This window comes from Grus americana, chromosome 12 (genome assembly GCF_028858705.1).
Source record: "Grus americana isolate bGruAme1 chromosome 12, bGruAme1.mat, whole genome shotgun sequence".
NCBI lineage: Eukaryota > Metazoa > Chordata > Aves > Gruiformes > Gruidae > Grus > Grus americana.
The window spans coordinates 16,565,005-16,583,077 of NC_072863.1; the positions used below are offsets into that span (position 1 = coordinate 16,565,005).

Here is an 18,073-nt window from a genome sequence, read left to right on the forward strand (position 1 = left end):
GCAAGGCCCCGGATGTGGATTAACTGCTCTCTGATGACAGGCAGCATCTGACATTTAAAGAACAGTAGCTCTACCTACAAATTTGTAAAGCCCTGCTTGAAAGGATACTATCTGAAACAAAAACTAAGCCATGGGGTAACAGTTGGGCACAGGAGGCAGAGATGTATGTCTTTGCCATAGCAGAGGTTTTAATTTCAACTTCCTGAACATTTCATTCTTTGTTACTGCCTTGCTTGAGACAACCACTTTCCTCTCTGTTTGTCCATCTGCAATTTTGCGGAAAAAGAAAAACGATCACCAGCTTTTCTTTCATCACATACTTTGCACGAAACTGACTTCTCTGAATTCTCCTAGCACATACAATGTCCCTGCTGCTGCAAGATAAAATGTGTCACTGCTCCATCTGCTACTCATTCGCTGATGAGTCTGTACGGCAACATGCTGCTGAGCAGAATATTCCAAAAAAGAAGAAACTGTGCAACCCAACAGATCTGGCTTTGACAGAGCTAGGGCCAGGTCTCATTAATCATTTTGCTGTGCTGCTTACAGTACCTGGTGGAACTGCCTCCCCGATTCAGTATTTTGTGGTACTATCACACAGTAGTTAGACAACTCTTCATTTGGTGCAGGAATGGAGAAACAGAGGCAGCAGGAGGTTCTCAATGCTAAATGATTCCTTATTTCAGTACTGCTCTGATATTCATAGGCAAAAGTCCTTAATTTTGGGGCAAGGAGTGAAGACAATCCAGGTGCAGAATGTACCCAGTTGTCACCCTCCTCCGTACTACTGTGTTAAAGCTATATCAGAAGATGCTGAAATTGTAAGACACACGGTACTGAGGCATTGCCAGCTACTTTGGATTCCTGCCCAGTGCCTGCTTACCAAGGGGAAGTCTTACCCCATGTTTTGGAGGAAGAAACTGCCCCTTAGCATCAGCCACGGGGCAAAATTCAGAGGAACGTGGCAAGAGATATGCAACCTCTGGCCACACTCAGTGGAGGCTTCCCACCATGCACAGAGATTGCGCAGGAGACTGGATGGATATACCACTATTCAAGCAACAGCCAAGGAAATCTCCTGGGGACCGGCTCTGCCCCAGAGGAGAAATGCTTGCTTTCTTCCTGGGCTTGCCCCACTGGGGGCTGATTCACTAATGGAGGTAGGTAAACCCTAAAGAAGCTGGGTTGTCCTGTCATCTCTCGGTCAGGTACACAGGCCTCATTAACATCATCTGGAATGTGAAACATCCCACATCACCCTAAATGGCTCTCACTGAAATCAGTCCCATCAATGTCCCATTGGTGTGGATTAAAAAATTAAAAAAAAAAAAAAAAAGAAGATTATGACACCTGTATCTCCTCCCCTCTCCCACCCTGCTCAGCACTGGGGAGATGAAGGGTCCTGCTCTCCTCCAGTAGCCCAGCTCACTGCCCAGCAGTTTTCTTACTCCATCTTCCTTGTTCTCACCACAGCACTCCTCATCCTCACCCCACCACCCCTGGGTGTCCTGAGATGTCTGAACCCAAGCAGAGTAAGAAAACGTCCTTCTCCTCAGAGGGCAGATTGGAGAAGCAAAATAAACAGCTTTTCCATTCAAGTCATTCAAGTCTGACCAGCTGTCCAGCCAGCTGCATCCAAGTAAAGACTGTTCCATTACTTAGGGCCTGGGGAGGCCTCTGGTATCCAAGAGCTCTTAACGTGGTTTTGCCTGCAGAGGCAGCAATACATCCAGGACTGTGTCCTCTTTATATCCAATTAACTGGATGCCACACATTTGAAAAAAAAAAGTTTTCTAATAGCCATGTCTAAGTACATTTTTAAGCTTTAAAAACAAAAAAGTCAATCTCTAAAACATGAATGCTATTCTATTTTTCAAAATAATCGAGGGGAGGAAATGATGATGATTTGTACTTCATTTTCATTTTTCAAACCAGCTGCAATCAAAGAAACGCCTGATCTCTATTGAATTACAATCTGCCTTTGAACTCTTAATGTACAGCTCTTTCCTGTACTTCACATAAATAATGTTGTTATAGTACATGCCCAGTCACAAAGGATACACAGACAGAAGATACAAGAAAAGTGAAGAATCTGAAAGCAAGGTGATAAGATTTTCAAGGCAGAAACACATTTTTCTACTTAACCATTGCCTAAGGATAACACTATTTGAAGCACAAAGACATGCAGCTCCTCATGTTTGATGAAAAGGTTACTAAAAAAGAAGAGAAGAAGAAGTTATGACATTTCCCCCCCACTCTTTCTGGTTTGAGTCAGAAAAGAAACCAAACATGCCTAAAGGGGAAGCAAGGCAGCTGCCTTAAGATACTTTCTGAAATTCAAGTTTTTGCTGAAAAACTGTGTGGTGAAGTTACAGTCCAGGTTGAAGTTGAAAACACAGGATCCTTAAATTTAAAAAGTCAGGTTTCTAAGACACCTAGCAAAGAAGAGCCCTAAAGGGGAATTGTCAAAAAGAAGCTATTACAGTATACTACAATTTCATTACAAACCTGATGATCTGACAAAGGCAAACATCCCTCACCAATAGAGAAGTGTGAATAACTGATCTTTTTAGATCAGTGGTTCAACTGGGGAGAGAAAAAATACTTTAGGTAGACCTGAAGCAATTTATTTTTAAAAAATATTATTTTTTTATATATATATAAATGTGTATGTGCATATTTATACAATAAATGGTAACAATTTGTTTTGGCTAGAACTACTCATTTCAATCCCAAATGATTTTGTTTCACTTTGCAGTATTTCGAATAACAGCAAAGAGTAGAAGTTGCCAGCTGTACACTATCACAAAACCAGCAAGACATCATATCTGCTAATTCAGCCAGGGAAAGAAAAATCTAGAAAGAAAAGAAAAATCTGGAGATATATCCTTTTTCTACCCAGCTCAGAAGAGAGTTTCAAATCTGTTTATCATGATAGTTTTTCTCTGGACCAACTCAGTTCTATTAAAATTGGTCCACTTCATAATCAACACTGGAAATTATTCCTTGAGTCTGCAACGTTATTTTTAAACAAAAATCAGGCATTATATCCCTGATTATATGCAATCTCCTGTTGTAGTTCTTCTTCTCTTTATAAAATATTTACGTACCTCTTAGAGGTGGGGTGTACGGTGACATTATAGCTCAGAGGCTCAAGCATTCACATGGCATACAAGAACCATCCAAGGTATTTTGCCATAGCTATAGTAAACACCAGGCTTGAAAAATTGGGCCTAATTCTAATCAGAACTTCGCAGCTTGAAAATTCCCTTTAGTTAAATTTAACTTGATTCAAAGCAAAATATCTATGTATAAATCCCAACCTTTTGAAATGCCCCCACTGCCATCACTGTACATGGAGCTGCTGCAGGACAAACAAAGGAATCTCCATCTTGATCCAGAATCAGGACCACAAGCCTGTTTTGCAGGGCCTTGCCATCCCAAAAACAACCTCGGCCACAGCTGGAAGTTTAGCTATACCCTCCAGTGAGGACTAATACCATAAAGTTAGTCTCCTTGTCCTAGATCTCATGACTGCCTCACTATGCTGCTTCCAGCTCTTCTGCAGTCATACTGTGATTTAACAGGCTCCTCTAAACCCTCCAAGGCAGCAAAAATCTAGCAGCAACTACCTGAAAACTTCAAAACCCTATAACAAGGCAGGAGATAAGGCTAACCCTGGTATGTTGAATGAACCAGGGCAAACAAATAAAGCTGCTCTGCAAGTCCTAATTGCTCATTACCACGATGCAAAGGAGAGCAAATTTGGATGGCTGTAAGCAGCAATCTCTTGTTACTATTCCTCCAAGCAATCACCCTTAGTCTTACCTATGGTCAGCAATTACCACACCAGCCTCACCCCCTGTGACACTCCCCTGGGAACTCAGGTACTAACCACACTTTCTGCCGCTTTTTAAAAACTGCAGATGGCAGCGAATTTTGTTGGCTGGCCGCTTAGTGTTTTTTTACAGGGAAGGGATATTTGTAAAAGGAAGTCTTTCAAAAGTAGGAGAAATGAAAGGTATTTATAAAAATAACCAGAATCCTTCCCCAAGGCATTCAGAATAAGACATTCCCAACAGCCTTAAGGTTCAATGTCAGCAATGCAAGGGTCAATGAAGAATTGAAAAGGCACACCCCTCTCCATAATTAAATGGTAACTTCATTTCTGATGATGTCAGTGGAGTGACAGTGAGTACATGATTAACTCAATATCCAGAGAACTACACACACTCATAACACCCCAAAAGAATCAAGCACTGATAACACGGAACGAAGGTGAAGGAATTTCAACCAAACGTTGAAAGAGTGGAAAAGTTACTGACAATCGGAAGTGGAGTTATACAGTAAGAAAAGTTGGGCGACAGTAAAAATCAGTGATAATACTAACTTGCTAGTAGATCTAAAAGCATTTTAGGTTGGGTGTTGTGTTCTTGCATCAGCTAGTGAATCCCTTGGTCTGCATACTGTTTCCTCCCCATTCAGCATATGCTATTTGTTTCTTCTCTCCATCCTCAACCATGAGTAATTTCTGGAGAAAGGCTTAATCAGTCTCTGCCGTCTTTCAAAACCCAGTGTCAGCTACAGATATCTCAATGGTTAGGATTTACTACAAAGAAGAAGATGGGCTTCTAAGGAACAAGGCAGAAATGCTGTGCTTTAGTTTAACAGATTTTTTGAGAACCACATACAATATACAGTAGCCCCAGCAACAATCTGAGGCCAGCTGCATGGGTTACTATTGGTATCAAAGAACTTCACTCACTTTATCAGAACTGAGGCATAAATTTGGGAGACTGCTCTTAAAAAATACTGGTGAACAGCTGTTTTCATTCTGGAAGTTAGTGGTAGGATCTTTTTGTACTCAAGCGATGAGCAATCCCATCCAAGAACTTCCCCCTGAAAAAGATAACTTATGTCTGTAGTGAAGGTTTTATTCTCTCAGACATTACAAGCCCAGGACAGTGACAGTTCACCTCCATGGAGCCTGGGAACATATCTTGCCTGGCAGTGCTTAGGATCCAGTGCAAAGGGCCCATCAACATCCCAACCTCTACCAGAACTGGGCTGGGTAAAATCATTTCATGGGTAATGGACTCAATCAGCTCTGTAGCCATGTTCTTGAGGACTTCCTGCCCCAGCAGTGAAAAATCTGTCTCCTAGTATCAGTACTGCATTCACAGAAAACCTTTTTTTCTTTTTCCCAAGTCTTTCCAAAAGTTCAAATTCTCATCTAGTCCTCAGTCAGAGCTGTAAAAGCTTTACAAATCCAAGAGATAAACTGTTGCTTTTATACCTAATACAGTTGGCTTCCAAACCTCACAAGCCCACTCACAAGTCTATTTGTTCCTCATCCTCCTCAGCTGCGATACAATGATCTGCAAATCCTTCAAGCTTGCAGAAGCCAAGGCAACACAACTGCACTTTCACCTAATTTATCATGCTCCTTTTGCCTTGGCCACAGCTTACATCAGCTTTCTTGCTTCCTTCCTGCTCTGTCCCTTGGGTCCTTGAGCTATCCTACACTACAGGGTCTCATTAGCTTAATAACTTTACAGCAAAAGGATTCTGTTCTTGCAGGTTTTGCTGGAGTCTCCCTGGTTACACACAGGCATTCCTGAAAACCTGGACTCACAGAGGAAATCCCAGTCATGACATGGAGCTTCATCTTAAATCAAGGACAACAGCCAGCTGAATTAGTAGCGTGTTCTTTCCATACCAAACACACTTTTCTCCAGGGCATCACACATTCCAGCCTTCCAGCAAGAATAGCTGTAGTTTATGTCTGGATTTCAACCCCAGAATGATCTCCAGCTCAGCTGTCACACATCCACTCATTCCTACCAGAGCCTCTGAGCCATGTGCTAAGCTGTGCAGAAGGCACTGAAGTCCAGTATTTTGGGAAGCCTCAACTTGCACTTTACGGTGACCATGTCTGAACATTCGCAGCTCAGACATCCCTATGCCTCTGGTACATGAGTTGCCCAGTTAGTCTGCTCTTGCATGTCAGTAAGTCTATCAAGTTTTGCTTGCTGTGCCTGCAGAGGATCTCTGTCCAAGAGAAATGCCCTCATCCTGATGCTACATGGAAATGCCAGACGTGCTCTAAGGCAAACCACAGGCTCTGGAGAGTCAGGGTCCCCTTGCTACTGTGGGGCTGAAAGGACCAGTGCTCCACCAGGAGCTTTGTGCAACAGACCAGGCAGAGTGGTCGCTGTCTGCTCTGCTTGCTTCCTGCCCTAGGCAACTGCACATTGTGCCCAAGCCTGGGGCCAGACCTTCTCAGGCCCCTTCCAGTCCTGGTTCTGTTCCTCCCTTCTCACAGACTTGTGAAGAAGTGAAATCGCAGCTGTCGGGGGGTTGGCGAGAGGAGCAGGGTTTCTAGGTGAGAAGAACAGGCCAAATGCTCTCTTTCTATCACCCTCCAATGTGCCAGCTTCACAAACCTGCTGACAGTCCTTGAGAGCTGATGACATTTTTCAAAACATTGACAAAAATAGACAAGCACTTCCCCCCACCATTGAAAACACCCATCAACTATTTCCACAAAGCCCTTCTGCTCTCCACTCTTTCTCTGACCACCTTCACAGCCGGCTCTTCTCTATCAAAACATTTACATAGACTCACCCCATTCCATAGTGGAAAAAAAAAAAAAAAAAAACAAAACTATCTTCTAGGGAACAGCTGACACCCCAACCCATTAAGAGATGCTAACATTTTAATGGCAACTCCCATACGTTGTAAATTCTGGTCTTGCTCCTTTACACAAGAACTCCTAGTGACTCCCCATGAAAAGATTTGCTTGAGTGAAAGTTTAATGTAATCATTTAACATAATGTAAATGATGCCATTAGTACCTGTAACTAACACTGAAAATAAAGTTAAGTGCTCGCTGAGCTCATAATTTCAAATTAAAAGGAAAAACAAACATGTTTTTAAAAACATAATTCATAACTCATTGCTTATATCTTGGCTTGCTGTTAAAATACTTTTATGTTTTACATCCATTTCAGTTCAGCAACACTAATAAATCAATTTATTTCTGTAACCTGAGTACATACACTTTCTATATATACAGTGTCTTTTGGCAACATGCAATAAATTGAACTGAATAAGTGTAATGCCATTAAATCTTTTTTTCTTTTTAAAGATGTATTTATTTCCGAACTTCTTGTACTGATCCTCTAAAACCTATAATTAAGCCTCTGTTGGATGTAAATGTACGAAGCTATTTATTCTAGAGGGGCAATCCAAATACTTTACATAAGCAGGGATTAATATGCCCATTATGAGCCGTTAGTTGGCCTGGGAATAAACTCGTAAGATCGGAAGCATTTTGGCTCTTATTTAACTTGAACTTAATATACTTACATTCAGCATATGCCTAAGTCCCCTGCAGAACTAGAACCAAAGTTGCTCATCAGATTAGGGGATCAAATTCTCACAGATAAATGATGTTCTTGTGGCAAGTACTGTGAAAGGTGTGAATAATCAGGTATCACAAGCAGAGTAAAACCACATGGTTCTACTAGAACCCAAAACTCAAAGCAATTGAGATTGAACTCTTACAGGGGCTAGGTCTATTTATGAAATACAGGCCTTTTTCCTAAGCTCCTCAGAGTCAGCTTTGCTCTGTGTGGCTCAGATTTTGAAGAATTCCTCCTGTTTCTTACATCCCTCCATATCCAAGTAGCTCTTCTCAAGGCAAGATATAAGTGGTGTGACACACACTCACTCCTTGTTCCCTTTGCTAACTAAAAGCTCACCATGCTAAGCCAGAGCTGTACAGAGTATAATTCTGTAGAATTCATTCAACACACATGAATTCTGCTTTCCAGCTGACACAAATTAAGCTTTAGAAGCCTCCAAAGATCTCACGTGCAAGCAAAGGATGAAGTCAGCACTGCAAGAGTTACAGTTGAATTGCAGTTCTGCAACCCGATAGTGTCTTTGCATTGCTAGGATTAGCTGTATGTATTACCTAGCTTGCTCCAACAAGTCCAAGAACATACTTAAATCATTGACAGTGTTATTTGTCTTTAAAATAAAAGGTCACAAATAAAAGCTATCCATGCTGCAAGATCACAAACCTGAATGTAACATTTTTCAACTCCACATGAGCTGGTACCATAATTCTGGCACTAGGCAAAATAAGGAAAGTCGTGTTAGTGACTGAACAGCTATAAAGCTGGGTAGTCAAGGAGAGCCGGGAATACACCAAGATTGTCTTCTGTGCTAGGGAGCGCTGGCTTGATTGGGATTCAGTTCTCAGAGCTTTATTTGGTTTTATTGATATTTTGGTAGGTTACTCAATAGCATTGTATTCAGCTTATGTTGAACTATATCTGCTATCACTCCCTTTTTGATCCCTCTACAACGGAGCAAAAGACTCAGAAGAAGGGAAAGATTAAAATGAGAAAGTTGTGATGTTGGAACATTATGATGCACAAAGTGTCATCATATAATTATTACAAGAAATACTTGTAAGAAACACGAAGTTAATATAAAGATTTTCTGCGTTGGAAAGAAACAGCATGAAGTTAACACCTGGTCTCATTAATATGCATGTCAACCTGCTTTCAAGATAAATAACAGCATTCATGTAAACCATTTAATATAAAAGCAATCACGCAGACGTACACGATCCAATTCATGCCGAGGTTTTAATTTAATGATTAGATCACAATTGTAGCTCTTTAAATTGAGCATCAAAAATAAATAATAACCAAACATAAATGCTTACTTTAGATTTGGTTTAAACTTCAAGAGATATACAGCCTGGCAGAAGTAGTTAACAATATGGGACTCATAGAAAAAATACCCCCAAACTCCAGAGGTTCTGTAGTTTGAAGAATTGTCTCCAGTTTATGGGAAACTAGATTATGGTTTCCACTTCTTCCCTCTTTATACCAAGACTACCCATAGTTGTGTGAATTTCTTAAACTTCCAGGATTAAGAAACTCTAAATATTCTTAGAAGTGGTCCCCCAAGAGGAAAATTCTGAAAACTCAAGAGATAAATCAAAAATGAGATCCCTGGTATCAATCAAATAAAAGCTTAAGACTATTCGCTTTGGACTGACATTCAGAGTATGAAGACCATAGTCAAGATGGACATAATAGTATCATGTAAGGCTTAGTCTGCCTTCAGCCAAGCAAGGACAGGCATGAACAAGGAGATACTCCATCACTGGGACAGGCCTTGCACCATTCTTTCATTTCAACTATAGATCTTATTGTTCCATCCTTGGGTAAATGGCGAGCATCAAGAACTGCCAGAAAATCCAGGTGAGACCTAGAGCTATGGTCTTTTGTCTTCAGGTCCTTGGTAGTTCAGCCCTCCATTCAAGGAGGACTAATTGAATCAACCCAGTGGGCAGCCAGTGGGATGAGACAAGTGCTTCTGACTACCCATGATATTCTCAAGCAGAAGGGAAGCACTGCAGGTGTCAGGCATCCCTCCATTCCTCCGTCCTATCCTAATATGGCCTAAACCCACCAAGGATGGCAGTGGCAGTGAATTGGGTGGATTATGATGCTATTTTCAGCATCATCTTACCCCTCCTAGAGACTTTTCCATGGGAAGGATGACCAGTCAATAAAAAGGGAAACAGAATATGTTACCTCAGCAGTTACCTCCAGAAAGGCTATTCCTACTATTACTCTCATCTCACCCCAGACTCCCATCTCCAGTGATAACACCCTGATAGCTTGCTTTGTCTCCTCCTTCAGTCCTTTAAGAATAATCCCTATTTCCTGTAACTACATTGTTATTTCAACAGAATAGAAATGAGTCCACTTTCCGTCTAGTTCCTCTGCTTCTGCTATGAGCTTTAGCTCACTCCAACTTGAGACAACATCAGCCATATTCCACTACAAAAAACAGTCATCTCCAACCTTTGACCTTCTCATTTACTATGTTTTGACTACAACTGCTTGGATTTCTAGGATAGAGTCAGTGAAGAGATCCAGCAAAAGTCACAGCAGATATTATTCATGTCATACTTAGCAGTTCTTTATGATTAAAATTCTATATTCAGAAAAGTCATCCACCTCATAGCTTAATAAGAGAACAGATTTTATTTGCCTCCCCAAAGGCACCTTGAATGTTTGTTTACGAATTCTGACTTTTCAATAAAATACCATTCTCCCTCAAAAAAAAAAACCAAAACCAAAACAACTCTCATATAAATAAAGTTTATTTTCAGTGTTCTTGTGCTAAGTAACCTAAAATTAATGACTTGTATACTGGCATAACACTTAGCTAGCTGTATCCTGCTCCTGCACACCCTGGCTCTAATATTTCTATCCTGATGCTTACCATAAAATTCTTCTCTCCAGTTGAATAACTCAACAAATTGCTGTAATGTACATAACACAGGTAATAAAGAGCTGGCAAACTTCACATTCACATTAAGGTAGCCAGCTATCTCATAAGCTTTTGTTTAGCAATGATTGATAGACCATTATTAACAAGCAGAAAAAGATGCTGTAGCAGTCATGTAGTCCAATTCCACTCATTGCTTATATTCATTGAGGAAAGATGAAGATCCATGAAGCACAGCTTGTCAATAAATAAGACTGCTTATATGAAATCAGAAAGCCCTCATTAACACAAAGCAAGCCATGTAATTCCAAAATGAGCAATCAAAAAAGAAACTTCTGTGTGTGTGTTCTTGCACTGGAATGTTTGCAAATGGAAGGAAAATCATCCTTGAAACCTCAACTCACCTAAAAAGAGTCATAACTCACCACCTCCATAGGATATTTTTTACATCTGTCCAGTTAGGCAAGATGTTGCAATAAGGCCAGTCAATAAAAGCTGCCGTGACAACAAATGGCTGAACCCATTCAGAAAGTTTGGGTAGCTCTTCAAACATTTTAATCAATTTTGTTTGTTTAACAAATATATCACTTTCCTCCTATTGATAAACTTGGCCTGTGCATGCTACCAATCTGCATTGGACAAAATGCCTCCATCTCCATGCAGAGGCAGAACAAAGCAAGCTGCAGACAACACTAACAGCACCAGCAGTACCTCAGAGGGACCAGCCTGACAGAGGCACGAGTGGCTGTGCATCCAATCTTCCCGTGGCTCCTTATTCTCCTACCATACCATGCCTCATCATCGCTAAGCATCAAACACAGTCCTAGGATAAACACTTCTCATGTAGGATCAGAGGCAAATGGTCTGAATTTGCACATTGGGGGTTTATTTTATTTTCCAGTTCCTTCACACCTCATTTCAGCAGCACTTGTGTATGTCTGTTACCGCTTTTGGAGCTACATCGTCCCTGTGTGATGCTACAGCATCTAAGAATGATCTGTTTGCTCAGCCCCAGGTCCTTAACTTTGGGAAACAGATCCATCTGATGTACAAGCTAAACACTGTACTTCTGAAGTCTACATTAAAAAAATTTACAGAAATCTCATTACATTGGATAGTTCAGAGTACTGCAATGTATTCAGCGTCAAGTGCTTATACACAGAAGAACAAGCAGATATTGGCCTAATTCTTGGCATGCTGAAAGCTGAGATACTCACATACATTCTGAGCATATGACACTGTGGATTTAGCTAGCAAGGAACAGCTCAGGAATAAGCTCATGAATTCAGGTCTTTTGCCTGGTCACATAGTCAGGCACTATATTTCACGCTGCACAAACGAGTCCTTAGTTGCTCACCCAGAAACTTGAAGGGAAAGTTTACTATGTTGGATATTTCAGTCTATTTGACTATTCATAGTCTATTCATAGGTTTCGGATAAGCAGGAATCTTCCATATTAACTCTTTCTTACTAGTCTGTATTTGATTTGTGATGAGGACTTCACTGAATTTTCACTGTTCTATTTTTTCCTTCAAAAGTTTTAATGAAAGACGCAACATGAGAAAGGAAGTTTCCACTAGATTTCATATCTAATTTTCAGCCCATTCTATATCCCACCCAAAACACATCCAAACATAGTGTCAGAAAATAGTTGGGAAATATTATATGCTCACTGCTGAGAGAAGCTCAGAATTGTCTTGTGTAAGAGCACATCTTTATGTAGCAGACAGATGGATCTTGCCTTGCCCTTGAGTGTGCAAGCGCTATAACTGCTACCAGCCCAGCAGCTGGAGGGCCTCAGGAGACAACGTAGGAAAACAGAGGAAGGCAAAAGAAAGCTCTCACAGGTGGCTGCCTCGTTCATATGTCAAAAACTTTAACTACTGTGCTACACCATAGATAAGTTCTTTGTTCAAAACTGCTAATACAGCCTGTAATCCACGGGCTAGGGCAGGCTGTGGCAGAGCTGAGGATGTATCCAGACCACTAGTTCACATTAAAACCACAACACCTTAATTTTTGCTAGAATTTTACCTTGGCTTAACAGTACAGTACACCCCAGTCTTCCTCAAAAAAGTAAGGCTGTGAAGAAAGGTATTCTCATCTAAGCTGTTCACAGTGATTCTTCAGGGAGAGAAATGCTTAGAAAGGGAGAACTAGAAAACAGCTGGTCCTTTTACTCTAAGACATGGAAACAAAACTACTGCAGCCCTGGCTGAGGAAGCAATACGAGAGCAGAGTGATCCTACCTTCTTTTATGTGTACCTCCCAGCCAAGCACCTTACTGTTATGCCAGGATGGTTGGCCACAGATCCGGCCCCCTGCGCTCTTTACAGCTTTCTGCATCTCCACTGCCTGGGGACAGAATAGTCCTTGCTGCCCCCAGAGAGCAGAGCCTGCAATTCTCTGTGCATAAATGGGACAAGGGAGAGCTCACTTGTTTACTGCGGGCTACAGGAGAATCAAGCTGATGCTGGCCCAACTCTCACAGGCTGCCTTACATGTATAAATAGTCAAAGCCCTCATTACTGCTGAGTCTGGAGAGCAGCTAATTTTAGTCAGTAGCAAAGCTTTTAAAACAGAAATTCTTCATCAGCCAACCCTTCCTTCATTGCTGGAAGATAACATCTCTTTCACCTGAAAGACAGACTTACATAGTTCTGTCTTTCTGGCAACATCAATGAGTTACCGCTCTGGGGACAGTTCACTCAGATCCCTCTAGCTGGCTTGCTTTAAGCTGTCAACTGCTGGCTACACCATAACTCCCTACTACTGAGTTAAATCCTCCAGGGTAGCACATTCTCCATGCGCTATGCTTCCTCTATCTGCTTCCCCTCTCCTCAGATCTTAACTTTATTCTCTAAACTTAGACCCACCGCAGATCAGGCCATGAAGTGTCAGAGAGATCCTTAAATATGAATTCATTCTCTTCCTCCCACATAACCCTCACCTGCCATCACCTCCCTGGATTATAGTTACCTTCGCTCTGTCTTCTCAATCCTTTACTCACACTTTGGTCTTTTCAAGGCTTAGTAAGACGCAGATCTACTTTGAAATGTGGCTCCTGAAATTTTTCATAAGATTTCATGCCTGTTGTCTCTGAGTGACTCCAGATCAGACATGTTCAGTTCATAAGGGGGGTGGGGGGAAGAGAACCAAAGTCAGCAAAGTTTCTGCCAGCTGAAGAGTTTGGCTGCTATCCTGCTTTCCTCAAAAGGTTCTGCAGAATGGAGCGTGCATTTTGAACAGCTCCCTGCAAAAAAGTACCACTGTTCTCTAACCTTGTCCACAGCACTAGCAGGGCCAAAAACCAATCCAAACTGAGTGCATCACTAAAGCCATTGGATCTGATTCCACAGGCACAGGGGTCCAGTGCAAATAATAGTCATGCAAAGTGCTCATGCTTTAAATTCACAGGACCTAAGCCTCCTGTTTCACCCAGTGATTCTCTCACCCTGAGACTAGCTCCTAATCCCATCCACCCTCCCACCCTTTCAATGATGTTACCAAAACCAGTGCTGATATTAAAAGCTGTCTATAGATAAACTCCCCTCTGGCTTCCATATCTGGTACCTACCTCTTCCTCAGCCTGCTCCTTTCTCTCCTCTTCCTATTCTCCTGTGTGTCATCAGTACAGGGTACTGTTTTAGTGGTAGCACCTGCTAAACTGCCTTCCAAGTCATTGAGCAAAGCTGTAGGAGAGCAGCAAATGTACAAAGTTTTCATGCATCATCATGTGACAACTTAGCTCTTTTTTCCTTTGAGCAATGCCAAGACTTGGACATTGCATTTTTGCAATGCTAAGGAGTCGGTAGGCCATTCTGGACCTCATGATCTCATGAGATGCAAGTTCTTCATATTGCTAAGCTGAAAACAGTTTTCCAAGCCACTGAGAACTAACCAAATCAGATGGAAACAAGAACTGCACAAGGCTCTCAGGGCAGACAGAGGCAAGTGGCTTGTAGGTTCTGTGGTGTGCACATACGTGCAAGGACTGTTTCGGGCTCAATGGTAAGGACACAATTCACTAAGTGAGCTTTCCTTGGGCTTAAAAGAAGGACAATACAGACTGATACAAAGTTATAAAGAGCTCTAGAGGCATATGGACACTTAAAACATCAGGCATTGATTTAACTTCAATCTTGCCAGTCATCAGCTGTGAACAAGTGAGAAGAAAAGCAAAGGGGTAAAATAAATAAAAGATAATACAAAATGTTCAGACAAATAATAATAAAAAAATTCAAGTCCAGAAGGCACATAGGGTACGATGAGTGAAACTGCCTGAATGGCTCAGAGGGATACAGCAGCCAGGCTAATTTATCCAGATAGCAAAATGACATTTTCTAAAACAAGCTAAATTAATTATTTGCCTCAGCGCTCCCAAAGGAGAAAAGAAGCTGACAGAAAATGACATGTCATATAATTCTCTGGGTGATAAGGAGGGGAACTAGCAGGGTTGAGGCCTATGTATCCCTCCTGTGCTACTTAGCTACCTAGGGCAAACCCTTTAGTTGATGAATACAGACAACATACCAAAGACATGCCAGCAATGTTCTATGATGGGGAAGGGTTCTGTCTGATCATTCTCATGAAGCTCAAGACAATCTCTAGGTCTGACTCTCCTTTGCCACAGCCTTCACGTCTTCATTTCGGCCTGCACAAAGTGACTATGAAATTCCTTCAAATAAGAATTCTACTTTTTTTCTTGGTGGCAGCTCAACACTCCCTGTTCACAGGTATAAATGTCTAGACAAGGTGCTAAGCAAAAATTCAGGCATGAGCTCATGTCGCTATTCACAAGGGAACCAGGGCAGAAGCCTCTTCCAAAGTCATGTGAAATTAACAGTGGGGAGACTTGGCCTTCATCAAGCTAGGTGCAGCCCCTGTGAGCTCTTCTTGCCTTGCTGCAGGGTGAAGGGGTTGCTGGCTTCCTGATACCGAAGGGACCTCAGTGTAAGATAGGTTTCCAGAAAAAAATAACATTTAGATCATAATCAGTTTTTCTCTCAGCATCAATGTTAGCTCCATTTTTCCCTTTTCATAACTCAGTTCCATTACAAAATAGCTCCCCTTAGTGACTGAGGGCACCCATGCATGTATCCTGTGCAATGTGTTACAACTACTCTCTGTTATACGAATGCCTAGACCTTAGTGGCTGCCTCCAAGGGCCTCACTCCATCCCTCAGCCTCCAATCAATCAACAGCAATACTCCCATTGCAAGAAACTGCACCTGCAAGGACATGATATTAGAGGATTTACTTAAGTATAGCCAACTTACCAGAACTGGGGTAAACTCATTTTGATTAATAAAGAGGGACACATCAACCCACCAAAAGGTAGAATGCAAAATTCTTTGTCATGCTTTTCCAGATTTTAAGAACTACAGTAATGTTCAAAGCTTGACATAAAACCCAGTAAAACACGACCTGCGTATACACTTGGCATTACTGTTGTTTTACTTTCCATAAGCATTGAAAGACTTTTGGATACCATGGTACACAGACAATGAGATTGCAAGGTGTAATGTTATTTAGAGTCATTAAGAAGTGCAATTGCAGACAAGCCTTATCAAGATCTGTTTAACTGCATAGGTAGAGAAATCTCGAGGAAGTGATAACATACTTGCAGTGAAGCTCTTGGAAACTGTAATGATTCAGAAATTGTCTGTTCTTCTTGCACAAGTCTGACCAATTCATTTGTCAACTGCACATTTTCTGCCTACAGTGAAGAAAACCACATTGCATAGTATCAACATCATACACAATGCAAGCAGGCATAGTTACACATAGATAGATAGATGAACTTGGTGGGGGGAGGGGGAATAACGGATAAGATACAAAATTCCATAAACATATTTAAGCGAAAGAGCCTGAAATGAGGCTGTGTGAATTCCCTCTTTTCAGATGTCAATGAGTTGGAAGATCATGGCAATTGCTCACTTTAGACACACTCAAGAAGGTAATCAATAGAGAAGAGAGAGTAATAATGCAATTTAATTTAATATAAATAGACTAGGATAATAAATCTCTCTCTAAACTAAGAGCTAAGTCCTTTCCCACTATGTTTCATTCTATGCTTCTAAAACAGCATGCGTGCGAGTCTCTGATGAGATATGAAAAGTGCAAAACTAAGCTACAGAGGTATGCGCAGAATTACATGTGAGATGCTGTAACTAAGCAAGAGGTCATGCAAGACAAGGATAAATTTTTCCTGTTGACATTTTATAGATGTTCTTTTAGCTTTGCAGAAACTGAACAGCACTAAAAGCTTCACACAGCAACCAACATACCTGAATCTGTGATATCTTAGAATGATGCATTTTGGGGCATCTATAGCAAAATGGTAAGAGACAAGGATGTTGTTGTAATTCCAAGTGACAGGAAACAACCTCGATCAAAGCACTCATGTCAGCATGTAAATAATTACATACTCTGGCTAAGTCCAAAGCCTGTCATCTTCACTGGAGGACTCTTGTTGAATCACATGCTCTGTGAGTATCGACACAATTTCTAAATTCCTGTCCAAACATATCAAACACAAGTAACATTTTCTGGGCATGGTCTCTATTGATTATGCTGAAGTTCAGTTGAGGAATAAACAAAGGGGGAATCATTTTAGGGCAACGCAGAAAAAATCTGCACCTATTGCTTGGGGAATAGGAAAAGGAAACAAAGCGTATCTTCAGTAGCCACAGGTTCCAAAATCCCAAAATCATAAGTAACAAAAAATGTTTATATACATATTACATTTCAGATCTGTGCTCAGGCCAGAGGCAAATGAAGCCAACTCCAATATGTACCAGAATTTCACAGGTATAGGAAAGTAGAGTAATCTCTAAAAAGAGATTCCTTACTCTATGGCAGGCTAAGGAAGCAAAGAAGCCACACTTCAACTGCACTATGTACAATATAAATCATTCCCAATACAAAAGGATCATTCACTGATGAAGAAAGTACAAGAGACAGCTGGGGCATAATACAGGAACATGGAAGTTATTGTTGGTTTAGAAGGTTTTAGGAAATAAGAAACTAAAATTCAACTCCAAAGAGATGTTGGGCCATCCTGGGGTCCAACACATCCAGATACCGTACAAGATCAGCAAAGGTTTGCATGCTCCTGGCTGCTGCAGATGGTACAAAAAAAATCAGTGTCCAGGGAAGTGAGGTAGCTCTTGTTCCCAAAGAGCAAGAAGACTCTCTGAATTGATGTTTGTGCACAAAAATAGCTCTCAAGATCAGCCGGACCTCAGGCTAATCAATAATTTCAGGATGGCAGTATGTAAGGGCACGTTGTGCTAGAGAGAAGAGTTGATCAATGCTTCATTATACTCTGGCACTCAATATTGGACGCTGCAGGATGCTCCTAGCTGGACGCATTAAAGTGTGGTGCTTTTTGCCACAGCACAAAACTCTCAGTAAAAAGCCAAGAGGAAACAGGGTCTATGGGTAACCTACTGGTCTGTCAATGATTCTGGTCTCTGACATCTTCTCCAAGCCCTGTTGCTGTTTCAACTGTGCTAACAGTTGCTTTGTGGCAAACCAACTCCCTAAAAACACACAGTGACAAATTCTGGTCCTAGTTGTCCCCCTCCAGCTCTGTTTTGTGGATGAGGCAATGGAAGGAATCACAGAATGGTTTGGGTTGGAAGGACCTTTAAATGTCATCTATTCCAGCCCTCCTGCAATAAGCAGGGACATCTTCAATTAGATCAGGTTGCTCAGAGCCCCATCCAACCTGACCTTGAAT

General features: G+C 41.3%; 1 long non-coding RNA gene across 1 annotated transcript; it reads right to left on the bottom strand.

Annotated features, from left to right (window-relative positions):
- Positions 1–13,883: 13,883 nt before the first annotated feature.
- Positions 13,884–16,991, bottom strand: LOC129211960 (uncharacterized). The gene is made up of 3 exons (XR_008579033.1): positions 16,617–16,991; positions 15,950–16,045; positions 13,884–14,018 (listed from the first exon to the last, which is right to left on the bottom strand). It is a non-coding gene; the product is annotated as an uncharacterized LOC129211960 (long non-coding RNA).
- Positions 16,992–18,073: the final 1,082 nt, after the last annotated feature.